Below are 14,835 nucleotides of genomic sequence, written 5' to 3' on the forward strand. Positions count from 1 at the left end.
GATGAAGGAGGAGTAGTGTTCAAAACAGAGGGATCAGCATGGTGGGTTTGGAGGAATTTCAAATAGTGTGAGAAGAGGAGAGATAAAGCTAGAGGTACAAGCAAAATCTAACTCACAAAGCCACTTCTAAGTTTCAACTTCTTGGAAAAAACAAGGAGTCCTTTACTATAACAAAAGGGTACCCATCCCTTCTATCATATAAGCATGTCTCATTAGAAATTGAAAGAACTGCATTAGGCAGAAAAATTAGGTAGGAAAGAGACTTGGATACTTTAAAAGTTGAATTTTATGCCAGTTTTGAATACATAAAATAAGGGGCATTCAATAAACCCGGGCAGGGAGTACCCTAATCAAGGTACTGGGTTTAATTTATATTCTGGATGAAATTTGTGCTATTATACCTATTGATCCTAACTCACCAAAAATCTAAAATCTATAATGTGGAAAACATACTTGCAAACAACACTTGCTGAATACCTACAGGGTGTTAGATTCGAGGGATATAAAAAAGTGGAGATTTTTATTTACCACATTTCATGGAAATATGATTTCTCATAAGAAGAGCAGACTTAGCCAAGGACACATGCCATGTGTAAGCTGAGCATTTGGGGAAGGATGATGAAAATGTGAGAACCGTATGTCTGTGAGGGGATGACATGAATAAGAAAGAGGACACCAGATTTTATCAGCTGCCATGTGTGAGAGAAAAAGGCAAGATGGATTCCGAGGAAGTCATTTATAAACTTTTTTTTTTTAAGTTTATTTATTTTGAGAGAGAGAGAGAGAGAGTGAGTGTGTGCTTAAGTGGGGGAGGGGCAGGAAGGGAGAGAATCTTTAGCACAGAACCTGACGTAAGGCTTGATCCCATGAATGGTGAGATAATGACCTGAAATCAAGAGCTGGACACTTAACCAACTGAGCCACCTTGATGCCCCTCCAGGAAGTTTTTTGTAAAACCCTCATGAGTCACTTTATGGATGACCAGAGTAAAAGATCTCTTGTATTTCTCAAGATTTCTTTTTTTTTAAATGTTCATTTATTTATTTTGAGAGAGAGAGAGCATGCACAAGCCGGGGAGGGGCAGAGAGAGAGAGAGAGAGAGAGAGAATCCTAAACAGGCACTGCACTACCAGTGAAGAGCTCAACGCGGGGCTCAAACTCACAAACCGTGAGATCATGACTTGAGCCGAGATCAAGAGTCAGATGCTCAACCAACTGAGCCAGCCAGGTGCCCCTCAAGATTTCTTAACTGGACCATTGTTTGTTTGAATGAGAAACTGCACTGAACACGGACCATGAGGGTGACAGTTATATTTGTATTATATATCTGTTATCTTAACTCCAGACAGAAATCTTTTCCAGAGCCTGAAGCCTAAGTGTCCTATCAGAAGCCATGAAGTCAGGAGGATGCCTTTTATAGATCTGAGATGTGCTTTGTCCATTTCATCCTTACTGTCTCCATTCCATATGATATCACCCCCATGTGAGTTTATGCCCCCATTCTCCACAGAGGTCCATGATGTGGCCTGAAGCATGGCATACAGTGTGCCTGTTTCCCCACAACCCACAAGATAGTTCTACTCCCTCCCTTCTCCCATTTGTCTCTAGAAAAGTGGCCACAGTGTTCCCTAATTCCATACTGCATTTCTCAGGGTTCTGAGTACAGCCTCTTAGATATGTTTTATATTTAGCTAAAATGTGCTCACTATAAAGCATTCAAACAATATGGAAGTTCATAAGTACACTGTGGGAAGTCAGTGCTCACTCCACCACCACCCTATTCTCACAGTAACCAATTTGATATCTATCTTTCTCGAATAATACACATTATTTGTAATAAAAGTTAGATTTTACTATATACTCCATAAGGAAATTGCTTTTTAAAAAACTTACTGTGTTAGGGATATCTTTCCATGCCAGTACATATAGAACTACCTTATTCTTTTTAACTGCTAGACATAGTTTAGATGTAGCAGAATTTAATTAATCCTCCGTCAATGAACATGTAGCTATCTTTTAACTTTTTCTATACACAGGTCTATTGAGATGTAGATATATTGTGTGTGGATGAATCATTCAGTAGGATAAATTCCTTATAATGGAATTAATGGCCCAAAAGGAATGCATTTAAAATCTTTCCCCACACTCTTGTCCAAATTGGGTATGTACAATTATTCTTTTAATTTGTGTGTTGCTTAGAGAAAGGCCTTCCTTACATCAGTGTTATAAAAAAAGTTCCCTTTATTTTCTATTACATTTTTTGGTGTTTTAAAAAAATTCTAATGGTTTTTTAATTTAGGGATCAGGAAATTACTGCCAAATACAGCCTGTTGCCTGTTTTTATCAATAAAGTTTTATTGGGACACAGTTACACCTCTTATTTATGAATTGTTGAATACTGCTTTTGAACTGAAAGGGCAGAATTTGAGACAGAAATATTTGAGACAGAAATATTTGAGACAGAAATTGTATGGCCCATAAAGTCAAAATACTTACCATCTTAGGGCACCTGGGTGGCTCAGTCGGTTAAGCATCTGACTTCAGCTCAGGTCATGATCTTGCAGTTCCTGGGTTCCAGCCCCCTGTTGGGCTCTATGCTGACAGCTCTCAGAGCCTGGAGCCTGCTTCAGATTCATGGTCTCTCTCTCTGTCTCTCTCTCTGTCTCTCTCTCTCTCCCCCTCCCTCCCTCCTTCCTCTGCTCATGCTCTGTCTCTCTCTCTCTCAAAAATAAATAAACATTATAAAAGAAAAAAAGCTTACCATTTGGCACTTTCTGGGAAATGTTGTCCAACTAATATCTAGAATTTAGTTGGGGCACCTGGTTGTCTTAGTCAGTTAAGCATCTGACTGTTGGTTTTGGCTCAGGTCATGATCTTGCAGTTCATGAGTTTGAGCCCCACATCTGGCTCTGCACTTAGAATGCAGAGCCTACTTGAGATCCTCTCCCTTTCTCTCTGCCTCTCTCTCTCTCTCTCTCTCTCTCTCTCTCAATAAATAAATAAATAAATAAATAAATAAATAAATAACTTTAGACATAAAAAAATTTTTTTAATGTTTTTATTTATTTTTGAGACAGAGAGAGAGAGATAGTGTGCAAGCAGGGGAGGAGCAGAGAGAGAGGGAGACAGAATCTGAAGCAGGCTCCAGGCTCTGAGCTATCAGCACAGGGCCCAATGCAGGGCTCGAACCCACGAGCCATGAGATCGTGACCTGAGCTGAAGTCAGACACTTAACTGACAGAGCCACTCAGGTGTCCCAATAAAATAACTTTAATATCTGGAATTTTTAAATTGTATTCTTTCTTATTGTGAAGAACTTAACTTTATCTTATCAAATGTCATAAAACCATTCAATAAATGGCTCATCTTTTCCTTGCTGATATGAAATGCCATCTTTGTTGTATAACAAATTCCCATACATCCATGGGTGGGTTTCCTTGGGAATCCGCTTTATATCATTGATCAGTTGATCTTTTCCTGCCTATATACCAGACTCTTCATTTCTTTAGTTTTATATTTCTCTTCCAATAGTTTTATAGTTTAAGTTTTTATGTTTGGTAGGGCAAGTCCTGACTTGTGCCTTTTCAAAAAGATTTTTTATATTCTTTTTCATTTTCTCTTTCAGATGAATTTTAGAATCTCCTTGTAAAGATCTCAGTGGGGTTTATTATCAGTATTTCATGGACTGTAATTTAGAAGAGAATTGAAATCTTTACAATATTCTAGCACAGTGACCATTTCCTCATGGTTTCACCCACCTACATCAAATATTATTTTTTCCACCTTTGTCCATTGATAGATAATAATGGTGTTTTATTCTAATAATTAATAATAGATAAAATCAGGGTTTTTTAAGCTTATTATTAATTTTCCTCAGTTTTTTTCTTACTGTATATGAAAATGAGGCATTGCTCTACAATTGAGAGAAGCAGAAGACAGGATTTTACTACATCACCAGAAGTGCAGATCCCTATACTGTAGAAAACATTTTTTAACAATTGGTCAATTGAAAGACATTGATCCCTAAAAATGAGCTCTTCAGCAAACATCCTCCCTATTGACTCAACATTGCTGCTCCAAAACGCTCTACCATTTACTGTTGCCTAAATTAATTTTTAGTCTGCTACATGCTGAGTAAGCATGTACAAATATCCCTCTTCATGCAGGGGAGGCCCAGGTAGGGCAGCAGGAACAGCCGATTTTCCTGCTCCTTTTCCACACTCATAATAATTAGCCCTGCTTCCCAGCTCCCTTGTGCTCACCCTCAACAGTGGCAGGGCCAGAGCTGGATTCTCAGCTGGGATTCCCTGATATGCAGCCTCTGAGATGGGGATTTGTGGACAGGAAGTTCCTCTGGGCGTGCTCTTGTAATCAGACACAGGGAGAAACTGAGTTACCACACAGTCACTGCCCAGAGCTCTGGAGCTGGAATGGCCCTTCAGAGTTGTGCCAAATTAGTGCAAGGACCAGGGTCTTTATACCTCTGCACCGAGTAGTGGTGGGTGGGGGCTGCCCCAGAGAGAGGGCATGACCTTGGGCAAAACAGTTTTGGGCCAAGGGCAATTCGCATTAAGAGACTCAGCCAACGGCCTTCACCTGCCACACTCCCCAGTGCCTAGAAAGTTGAGCACCTCCCTCTTGGAGGCAGGGTCTGGGCAGCACCGAACAGCAACCACTGCAGGGTTATAGGGTATTCTTTTTTATTTTTTTTCAATATTTATTTATTTTTGAGAGAGAGAGAGAGACAGAGAGAGAGCAAGCAGGGGAGGAGCAGAGAGAGGGGAACAGAGGATCTGAAGTGGGCTCTGCACTGACAGCAGGGCTAGATGCTGGGTTGGAACTCATGAACCAGGAGATCATGACCTGAGGCATTTCTTCTTTCAGTGCTCCATCTTTTAAATGCAGTCCCTTCTTGTCATTAATGCTGTTTTATGGCTCTAGGGAAGGAGGGGGGAAGGACTTCCCAGAACAAAGAAGATAAAAGGGGTGGGGGGGGGTAGTGACACAGGAGCATCAGATAGGAAGAGCAAGCAGAGGACATTTTGTAAGGGAGAGAGAAAAATACAGATGAGGGGAGACTAGGGTTCAGATGCTGATGCTCTGGTGTTAATTCACTGTGAATATAGGAAGCCCAGAAAAATGAAGAGGTCGGTAGAGTGTCCTTCTCAAGCACAGGTGCCAGAAGTAGAATAGATGTGGTGATATGGAATGTTTAGGGGCAGGGGTATAATATAATCCCCTCTGCTTTCCTCTGTTCTGAGCATGGCAGGGAAGGGATCTAGAAGTTGCCACAGGGAAGGCAAGTGAGCACGCCAGCTGGGACTAAGGTGAAGGGTAGTGTCCCTCTAGCAGGGGGTTGAAAGTAGGCTGTCTAAGCTGCCTAATGGGATTCACAGCCAGGCCTCAGAAGATCAGCAGCACAGTGAGAGACAAATGAAGGCTCAGTCAGATGGGACCCACCATCCTTGGACCACCCTGAGAGAAGAGATCACAAGTTATTCCAGCCAAGAACACTCCAACAGTGGGTGGAGTGAGGGCAGAGGCCACTGCTGCCTGGACACCAGTGGACATCAATTACAGCTTCTTTGGTGGCAAAGAAAAGTCCCCAGAGAAGGATAGCACTTGCGCAAAGAGTCCTTACTCTAACACCAAGCTTCTCCTTACACTTAGATTTTCTTGGAAGGAGAAAGAGGAATCTTCAAAGGAGAGATCAATCCAGATACGGAGTTCAAAATTTAAAGTAATTATCTACCTAAAATGCAGAGAAGATTGAACTACATTTGATTGGCAAGTTTAATTCTCCTCACCATCAATGGGAATGATACTGTGCAAGGAAATTTAGTTTTACTAGGGTGGAATGAAGAAATCACCACCCCCATTACCTTTTTGAAATACATCTGAGACATAGTATGTGCCACAAATAAATTTCTTTACTATAAATGAGAAAAGCAGCCCCACCCCACCCCATCACATTCTGGCAAATCCAATCTCAGAAAATACGATGTTAACAAAAGAGAGGATCTACTTCTCTAGTACTACAGTTTCTCTACAGTGACCTCATTGCAGTCCTGCTGGATGCGGTTACCACTCACCATATTGTTTTGAAAAACCACCAAAGGGGTGCCTGGGTGGCTCAGTCGGTTAAGCGCCTGACTTCAGCTCAGGTCACGATCTCGCGGTCCGTGAGTTCGAGCCCCGAGTCGGGCTCTGGGCTGATGGCTCAGAGCCTGGAGCCTGCTTCTGATTCTGTGTCTCCCTCTCTCTCTTCCCCTCCCCAGTTCATGCTCTGTCTCTCTCTCTCTCAAAACTAAATAAACTTTAAAAAAAAAAAAAAAAGAAAAGAAAAACCACCAAATAAGTATGCTAGGGACTGACACCAGGAACAAGATTTGATAATTTCCAACAAGTTCATAATTTCTAAAGCCCCTTCTAACTTTTTTCACTCATGGAGTTCTGACATAGATTTTGTCAGTGTGAAGGAAGGGCCAGGGAAGTGGCTGTCTTTTCCATGTACCATTTCCCTTCACCGATTAACAGCTGAGATGTGGGGGAATAAAGCTACCTCCATGGGAAACACACTGCAGTTATACATGGGTTTCTACACAGAAGTCATTACTCTTTGATAAGATTAGATTCAACAGAAGCTTAAAGCAATGATCCCTTTCAGATCTCCCCAAAATAGTGACAGACTACCATGTTAGAGCTATCCTATCATCTGAGATTCAGAGACTGTGAATCATCAATGTGCTGAGGGCTGTGAGTGAGGGAAAAGTTTGCCTCTTTATTAACCTTTTTTTTTCCAGTTGGGGAATTCCAGATTTCTAAAGACCAGATTGGTTATGCATCTAAATTAGCTGCTGAAACCCCTTATTGTCAAACATCTCAAATTAACAATATGACATTACACACCTATTCCTCTTGTCTTGGTGGAGGGAGGCAACAATAATTTATTGGAAACTAACTATCTGCCATTTATTTTGCCAAGTATTTTATGTATCCTTCATTTAATTCTAATGGATATGCATAATTGGTATTACTATTCAGTTTCAGAAGCTGAAATTAGCAGAGAGAGAAATTGTGTCTTGCTCAAGTAGTAAGGGACAGAACAAGAATATAGCAAGTAGTACTTAGTACCTACTCTTTTCTCTACTCCATACTTCCACAGCAGGAGCTGATTTTCTCACTACTCTATGTTGTCCTTAACTATTCACAGTATAAGTTTATGTGCATTTTCCTTTCTCTTTGATGGTAGCCTTTCTGATACACTAGTCTAAATATATTTGTATAACTCTCTTATATATATGCCAAGGGATAGCTGTCATTTTGGGCACACAGAGAACATAGCAATGAGAAGAGAATTAGCAACTGCAAGATCCAGTTCAGTAAAAATCAAATACTAAGATGATGCAAACAAACTAGAAATGCTGAATAAAATATCTAATTTAAAAAATGCAAAACAGAGCTCACAAAAAAGGGAGAATAATTACCTAGCTACCAGAAATGAAAACCAAAACCTGAAAAAGCAAAGATCGTAGCAACTGTGCATATGCTTTGTCGTCTTTAAGATTATACTGGGAGCAAGTTGAAGCAACTTTCATTTCAGTGCCTACATGAAGTCAGTAGACATGGCCATTAGCCCAAGTCAAGTGGTGATGTGGGACTGAGATTTCAGCATTAAAACAGGACTCTCAGATAGCTATTTATTGCAGATATAACAAATAATGAAAGCATGGAATAGGACAAAACTTTGCCTACTGGTGTGACTTGTCTCCCCATGCTTAGGCTCTGAATGAAAAAAAAAAGTCTCTACAGGAAACTAAAACCCTAAATTGTACATCATGTCAGTTGAAAAACTAGATTTATATTGCCGCTAATAATCCAGGAAACACCAAACAGAAATTAACATAAAAACGTTGGTGATTCCCTTGGGGCAACGGGCAGGTGTAAACACAAAACTACTTTTAAAGAGCATTTCCCCAATGCAAGTTGTAGCGAGTTTCTATGGGAAGACAAACAAAAAAGAAGTCAGAGTAAGAAAATCTGACACTCTGAGTCAGCAGTGCCTCAAGAACTTAAAATGCAGACCAACAACCTAAAAGAGTACAAAACACAGATATATTTAATATAATTAGAAACATAAAAGTGAATCAAAGGCCCAAGAAAATCATAAGGCAGAGGGCGCCTGGATGGTTCAGTCAGTTAAGTATCCAACTTTGGCTCAGGTCATGATCTTGTGGTTTGTGAGTTCCAGCACTGTGTCGGACTCTGTGCTGACTGCTCAGAACCTGGAGTCTGCATCAGATTCTGCGTCTCCCTCTCTCTCTGTACCGCCCTGCTCATACTCTGTCTCTCTCTGTCTCTCAAAAATGAATAAACATTAAAAAAAAATTTATTTATTATTAAAAAAATCTTTTTTTAATCTTTATTTATTTTTGAGAGAGAGACAGAGTGTGAGTAAGGGAGGAGCAGAGAGAGAGGGAGACACAGAATCTGAAGCAGGCTCCAGGCCCCGAGCTGTCAGCACAGAGCCCTATGCGGGGCTTGAACTCATGAACTGTGAGATCATGACCTGAGCCAAAGTCAGACGCTCAACCAACTGAGCCACCCAGGTGCCCCAGAAAAAAAAAAATGTAAAGATAAGTCACTATGAAAGCATAGAAAAATTCAAAATAACAAAATAAAAATTGTAAAGATAATAATTAATAAACTATCATTAAAATTAAAGCTCAATGATGGCTTAGGCAAAAGATTAGACATGCTGCAGAGAAATTAGCAAGTAAAAGGCAGATTTTAAGAAATTATTCAGAATATAGCATAAATAAATAAATGGGAAATGGAGAACTTTAAAAATTTAGAACATAAGTGGATAAAGAAATTGTGGTTTATATACACAATGGAGTACTACGTGGCAATGAGAAAGAATGAAATATGGCCCTTTGTAGCAACGTGGATGGAACTGGAGAGTGTTATGCTAAGTGAAATAAGCCATACAGAGAAAGACAGATACCATATGTTTTCACTCTTATGTGGATCCTGAGAAACTTAACAGGAACCCATGGGGGAGGGGAAGGAAAAAAAAAAAAGAGGTTAGAGTGGAAGAGAGCCAAAGCATAAGAGACTCTTAAAAACTGAGAACAAACTGAGGGCTGATGGGGGTGGGAGGGAGGGGAGGGTGGGTGATGGGTATTGAGGAGGGCACCTGTTGGGATGAGCACTGGGTGTTGTATGGTAACCAATTTGACAATAAATTTCATATATTAAAAAAAAAAGACAATAAATTTCATATATTAAAAAAAAAGACAATAAATTTCATATATTAAAAAAAAATTAGAAAATACATGAGAAGGTTTATTAAATAAAAGTTGAAGAACAAAAGGAAAGAGAAAATAAGGGAGAGCCAACATTTAAAGAGATAATGTCTGTGAGCTGGTAAAAGACATATATCCTTACATTTAAAAACACAAAAACCCTAAAGATTACACACACACACACACACACACACACACACACACACACACACAAACACACACACACACACTTAGAAGTTATAAATGGGAGCACATGGTGACTCGGTTGAGTGTCTGACTCTTGATTTCAGCTCAGGTCATGATTCCACAGTTGTGGGATCAACCCCTGTGTCTGGCTCCATGCTGAGCATGGAGCTTGCTTGGGATTCTCTCTCTCTCTCTCTCTCTCTCTCTCTCTCTCTAATAAATTAAAAAAAATAAGTTTTAAATGAATTCAGTAAAGTTGCAGGATACACAATTAATACAGAGATATCAATGACCTTTCTATACATAATAATGAAATAGCAGAAAGAGAAATTAAGAAAACAGTTCCATTTACAATTAGATAAAAAAGAATAAATAGAAATAGAAATAAATTTAACCACAATGAGAGACCTGTGCTCTGAAACTATAAAATGCTGATGAAAGAAACTGAAGATGACACAAATGGAAAGATATTCCATGCTCATTGATTGGATAAACCAATACTGTCAAAATGTCCACACTACCCAAAACAACCTACAGATTCAGTGCAATCCCTATCAAAATACCAAGAGCATTTTTCACAGAAATAGAACAAATGATCCTAAAATTTGTCTGGAGCCACAAAAGACCTTGAATTGCCAAAGCAATCTTGAGAAAGAAGAACTAAGTTGGAGGTATCACCATCTCAGATCTCAAGATATACTACAAAGCTATAGTAATGAAAACAGTATGACACTGGCACAAAAACAGACATGTAGATCAATGGAAGAGAACAGAAGTTCCAGAAATAAACTCATGCTTAAATGGTCAAGTAATCTATGACAAAGGAGGCAGGAATATACAATGGGGGAAAGACTCTGTGGGAAAACCAGACAGCTACATGCAAAAGAATGAAACTAGACCATTTTCTTACAATACACAAAAATAAACTCAAAATGGATTAAAGACCTAAATTTGAGACCTGAAACCTTAAAGTTCCTAAAAGAAAATATAGGCAGTAATTTCTTCGACATCAGCCTTAGCAACATTTGTCTAGATATGTCCCCTCAGGCAAGTGAAACAAAAGCAAAAATAAACTATTGAGACTACACCAAAATAAAAAGCTTTCGCACAGTGAAGGAAACCATCAACAAAACCAAAGAACAACCTACTGAATGGGAGAAGATATTTGTAAATGATATATCTGATACAATGTATAAAGAACTTAAATAACTCAATACCGGGGCGCCTGGGTGGCGCAGTCGGTTAAGCGTCCGACTTCAGCCGGGTCACGATCTCGCGGTCCGTGGGTTCGAGCCCCGCGTCAGGCTCTGGGCGGATGGCTCGGAGCCTGGAGCCTGTTTCCGATTCTGTGTCTCCCTCTCTCTCTGCCCCTCCCCCGTTCATGCTCTGTTTCTCTCTGTCCCCAAAATAAATAAAAAAAAAAAACGTTGAAAAAAAAAAATTTAAAATAACTCAATACCAAAAACAAAACAAAACAAAAACAAAAACAAAAAACAAATAATCTGATTAAAAATGGGTAGAGGACCTGAAAAGATATTTTTCCAAAGACATACAGATGGCCAATAGACACATGAAATGATGCTCAACATCACTTGTCATCAGGGAAATACAAATTGAAACCACAATGAGATATCACCTCATATCTGTCATAATTGCTAGGATCAAAGAGACAAGAAATAGCAAGAATTGGCAAGGATGTGGAGAAAAAGGAACCCTTGTGAAATATTGGTAGGAATGTACATTGGTGCAGCAACTGTGGAAAACAGTATGGAGATTCTTCAAAAAGCTAAAAATAGAAATACTATAGCATTAGTAGTTCCACTATTGGGTATTTATCCCCCCACACCAAAAACACTAATTCAAAAAGATATATGCACCTCTATGCTTATTGCAACATTATTTACAATAGCCAAATTATGGAAGCAACCTAAGTGTCCATTGATAGATGAATGGATAAAGAAGATGTAGGACATATATGTGATGGAATATTACTCAGGCATAAAAAAGAATGAAATCTTGCCATTTGTGACAACGTGAATGGACCTAGAGGGTATTATGATAAGTGAAATAAATCAAACAAAGACAAATACCTTATGATCTCACTCACATGTGGAATCTAAAAAGCAACAAATGAATAAACAAAACAACAACAAAAAAATAGAAACAGATCCATAAATACAGAGAACAAACTAATGATTGCCAAAGGGAAGGGGGACAAGGGATGGACCAAGTTGGTGAGAGGGAGTGGGAGATACAGGCTTCCAGTTATGGAATGAATTAAGTCATGGGGATAAACATACAACATAGGGAATATAGTCAATGGTACTGTAATAGCAGTGTATGGTGACAGATGGTAGCTACACTTGTGGCAAGCATAACACATAGACTTGTCAGATCACTACATTGCACACCTGAAACTAAAGTAACATTGTGTTGTCAACTATACTTCAGTAAAAATAAAAAAGCTAAAACTTAAAATAATAAATAATTAAAACACAATAAATCCTTAGAAGAATAAATTTTTTTGAAATCCTACATTTTTTTTTAAATTTTTAAAATTTTTTTTTTTTTTAATATATGAAATTTATTGTCAAATTGGTTTCCATACAACACCCAGTGCTTCTACATTTTAACACACCATTTGGAAATTTCAGACAACTCTGACAAATTCTTAACAACAACCTAGGGAACAAGATAGATTACCTACAGAAGCAGGTAACCTATTATTTCAGTGCAATTTCAGTGACTACAAACTCCTGAAGAGCAACAGTGGAGGTTGAGTCAATGAAATACTAGCTTCAGAGTGTTGCAATAAATAAATAAATAACAGACAGACAGACTGACAGACATAATGGAAGATGTAGAATACCACATCCAGCTAGAGTGCCAATCAAGACTGAAGATGCAATAAATGTATTTTCAGAAATGGACTGAAAGAATTTATCATTTCAAGACCCAATCTAAAAGAACTACTGAGGGGCGCCTGGGTGGCGCAGTCGGTTAAGCGTCCGACTTCAGCCAGGTCACGATCTCGCGGTCCGTGAGTTCGAGCCCCGCGTTGGGCTCTGGGCTGATGGCTCAGAGCCTGGAGCCTGTTTCCGATTCTGTGTCTCCCTCTCTCTCTGCCCCTCGCCCGTTCATGCTCTGTCTCTCTCTGTCCCAAAAATAAATAAACGTTGAAAAAAAAAATTAAAAAAAAAATAAAAATAAAAAAAAATAAAAGAACTACTGAAAGGGGCACCTGAGTAGCTCAGTCAGTTAATCGTCTGGCTCTTGATTTCGGCTCAGATCATAATCTCACGGTTTGTGGGATTGAGCCCCACACAGGGCTCTGCACTGACAACACGGAGCCAGCTTAGGATTCTTTCTCTTCTTCTCTCTTTCTCTGCCCCTTATCTGCTCTCTCTCTCTCTCTCTCTCTCTCTCTCTCAAAACTAAATAAACTTTAAAAAATAAATAAAAGAACTACTGAAGGATGGACTTTAGGAAAATAAAATTGAACCAGAAAGAAAAAGTACACTGAAAAAAACTGAACAAAAAATTATTAAATATGGGTAAATATAATAACCATTGACTATATAAAGGAACAGAAGTATTAGTATTTAGCTTGGGAATACAAACAAACGAAATGGCTAGAGAGGGTTACTGGAGTTAAACTCATTCTAATATCCTTACTTTGTTCAGAAGAAGGGTAAAAATATAATATGCAAACTAGTGGAGGAAAAACAGAGTATTAAGGAAACTAGATTTATTCCATAGAAACAGGAAAAAAAAAGAAGTAAAGAGAAAGCATGGCAAACAGAACAAAATAAGATGGTAGAAATAAATCTAAATACGTCAATAATCATGGTGAATGCAAATAGTCTAAACTTGCTAGTTAAAAGAGCTTACAACTTACTTTATTTAAAAAACTATATTTTGTTACAAAAAATACAACTAATGGCTTGTAGAACTTAATGGCTCAGAAACGATGAAGGTAAATGGGTGAAAGAAGATAGGTGAATGCCAATTTTAAAAAGCTAGTGTAGCTATCTTAGTATTAGACATACTGGACTTTTAGGAAATATGCATTTGGGGAATACAGGGGAGTCACCACAAAATGTTAATGGAATCAAGTCTTTTCTGACACCAAAGTCTGTCTTAGCAGTTCTCCATGCTGCCTGTCCCTCATGACCATTGTGACCATATGTAATGAAACAGATAATAATTCTACTGATGGAAACATGATTTAAAATCCACACATGTATGGGAATGCAAGCTGGTGTAACCACTCTGGAAAACAGTATGGAGGTTCCTCAAAAAACTAAAAATAGAACTACCCTACAACCCAGCAATTGCACTACTAGGCATTTATCCACGGGATACAGGTGTGCTGTTTTGAAGGGACACATGCACCCCCATGTTTATAGCAGCACTATCGACAAGAGCCAAAGTATGGAAAGAGCCCAAATGTCCATCGATGGATGAATGGATAAAGAAGATGTGGTGTGTGTGTGTGTGTGTGTGTGTGTGTGTGTGTGTGTGTGTGTATGCATGTATATATACATACATATACACACACACAATAGAGTATTACTTGGCAATCAAAAAGAATGAAATCTTGCCATTTGCAACTATGTGGATGGAACTGGAGGGTATTATGCTAAGTGAAATTAGTCAGTCAGAGAAAGACAAATATCATATGACTTCACTCACATGAGGACTTTAAGATACAATACAGATGAACATAAGGGAAGAGAAATAAAACTAATATAAAAACAGGGAGGGGGACAAAACAGAAGAGACTCATAAATATGGAGAACAAACTGAGGGTTGCTGGAGGGGTTGTGGGAGGAGGGATGGGCTAAATGGGTAAGGGGCATTAAGGAATCTACTCCTGAAATCTTTGCTTCACTATACACTAATTTGGATATAAATTTTAAAAAATTAAAATTAAAATAGAGGAAAGAAAAATCCACACATGTAGTCAAACTGGCCCAAGTTGGAGTTCCAGCTCCACCACTTACCAGCTTTGTTGCTTTATTTCATGTCACCCTTCTGTGCCTCAGTGTCCTCATCTGTAAAATGCGGCCAGCCATACTTGCCTCTCATGGTTTATAGGAGGATTGGAATAATTGAAGTAAATAAAAGGCCAGTTTATACTAGCTTCTCATTGAATGCTAGCTCCCTTCTACCCCACTTCTTATCACAAAAAGGAAAACCTGAAAAACTTAAAACTTCAGAAGGCAAATTGCTATTTAGGATTTCCAGTTGAAATCATTTTTCTTATGAAGAGTTAATTATCCATGAAATTAAATATGTATGCATTCATGGAACCAATGTATTTATAATGTTAGAATAT

This window comes from Puma concolor, chromosome A2, assembly GCF_028749965.1.
Source record: "Puma concolor isolate L17-30 chromosome A2, mPumCon1.1.hap2, whole genome shotgun sequence".
Lineage (NCBI taxonomy): Eukaryota > Metazoa > Chordata > Mammalia > Carnivora > Felidae > Puma > Puma concolor.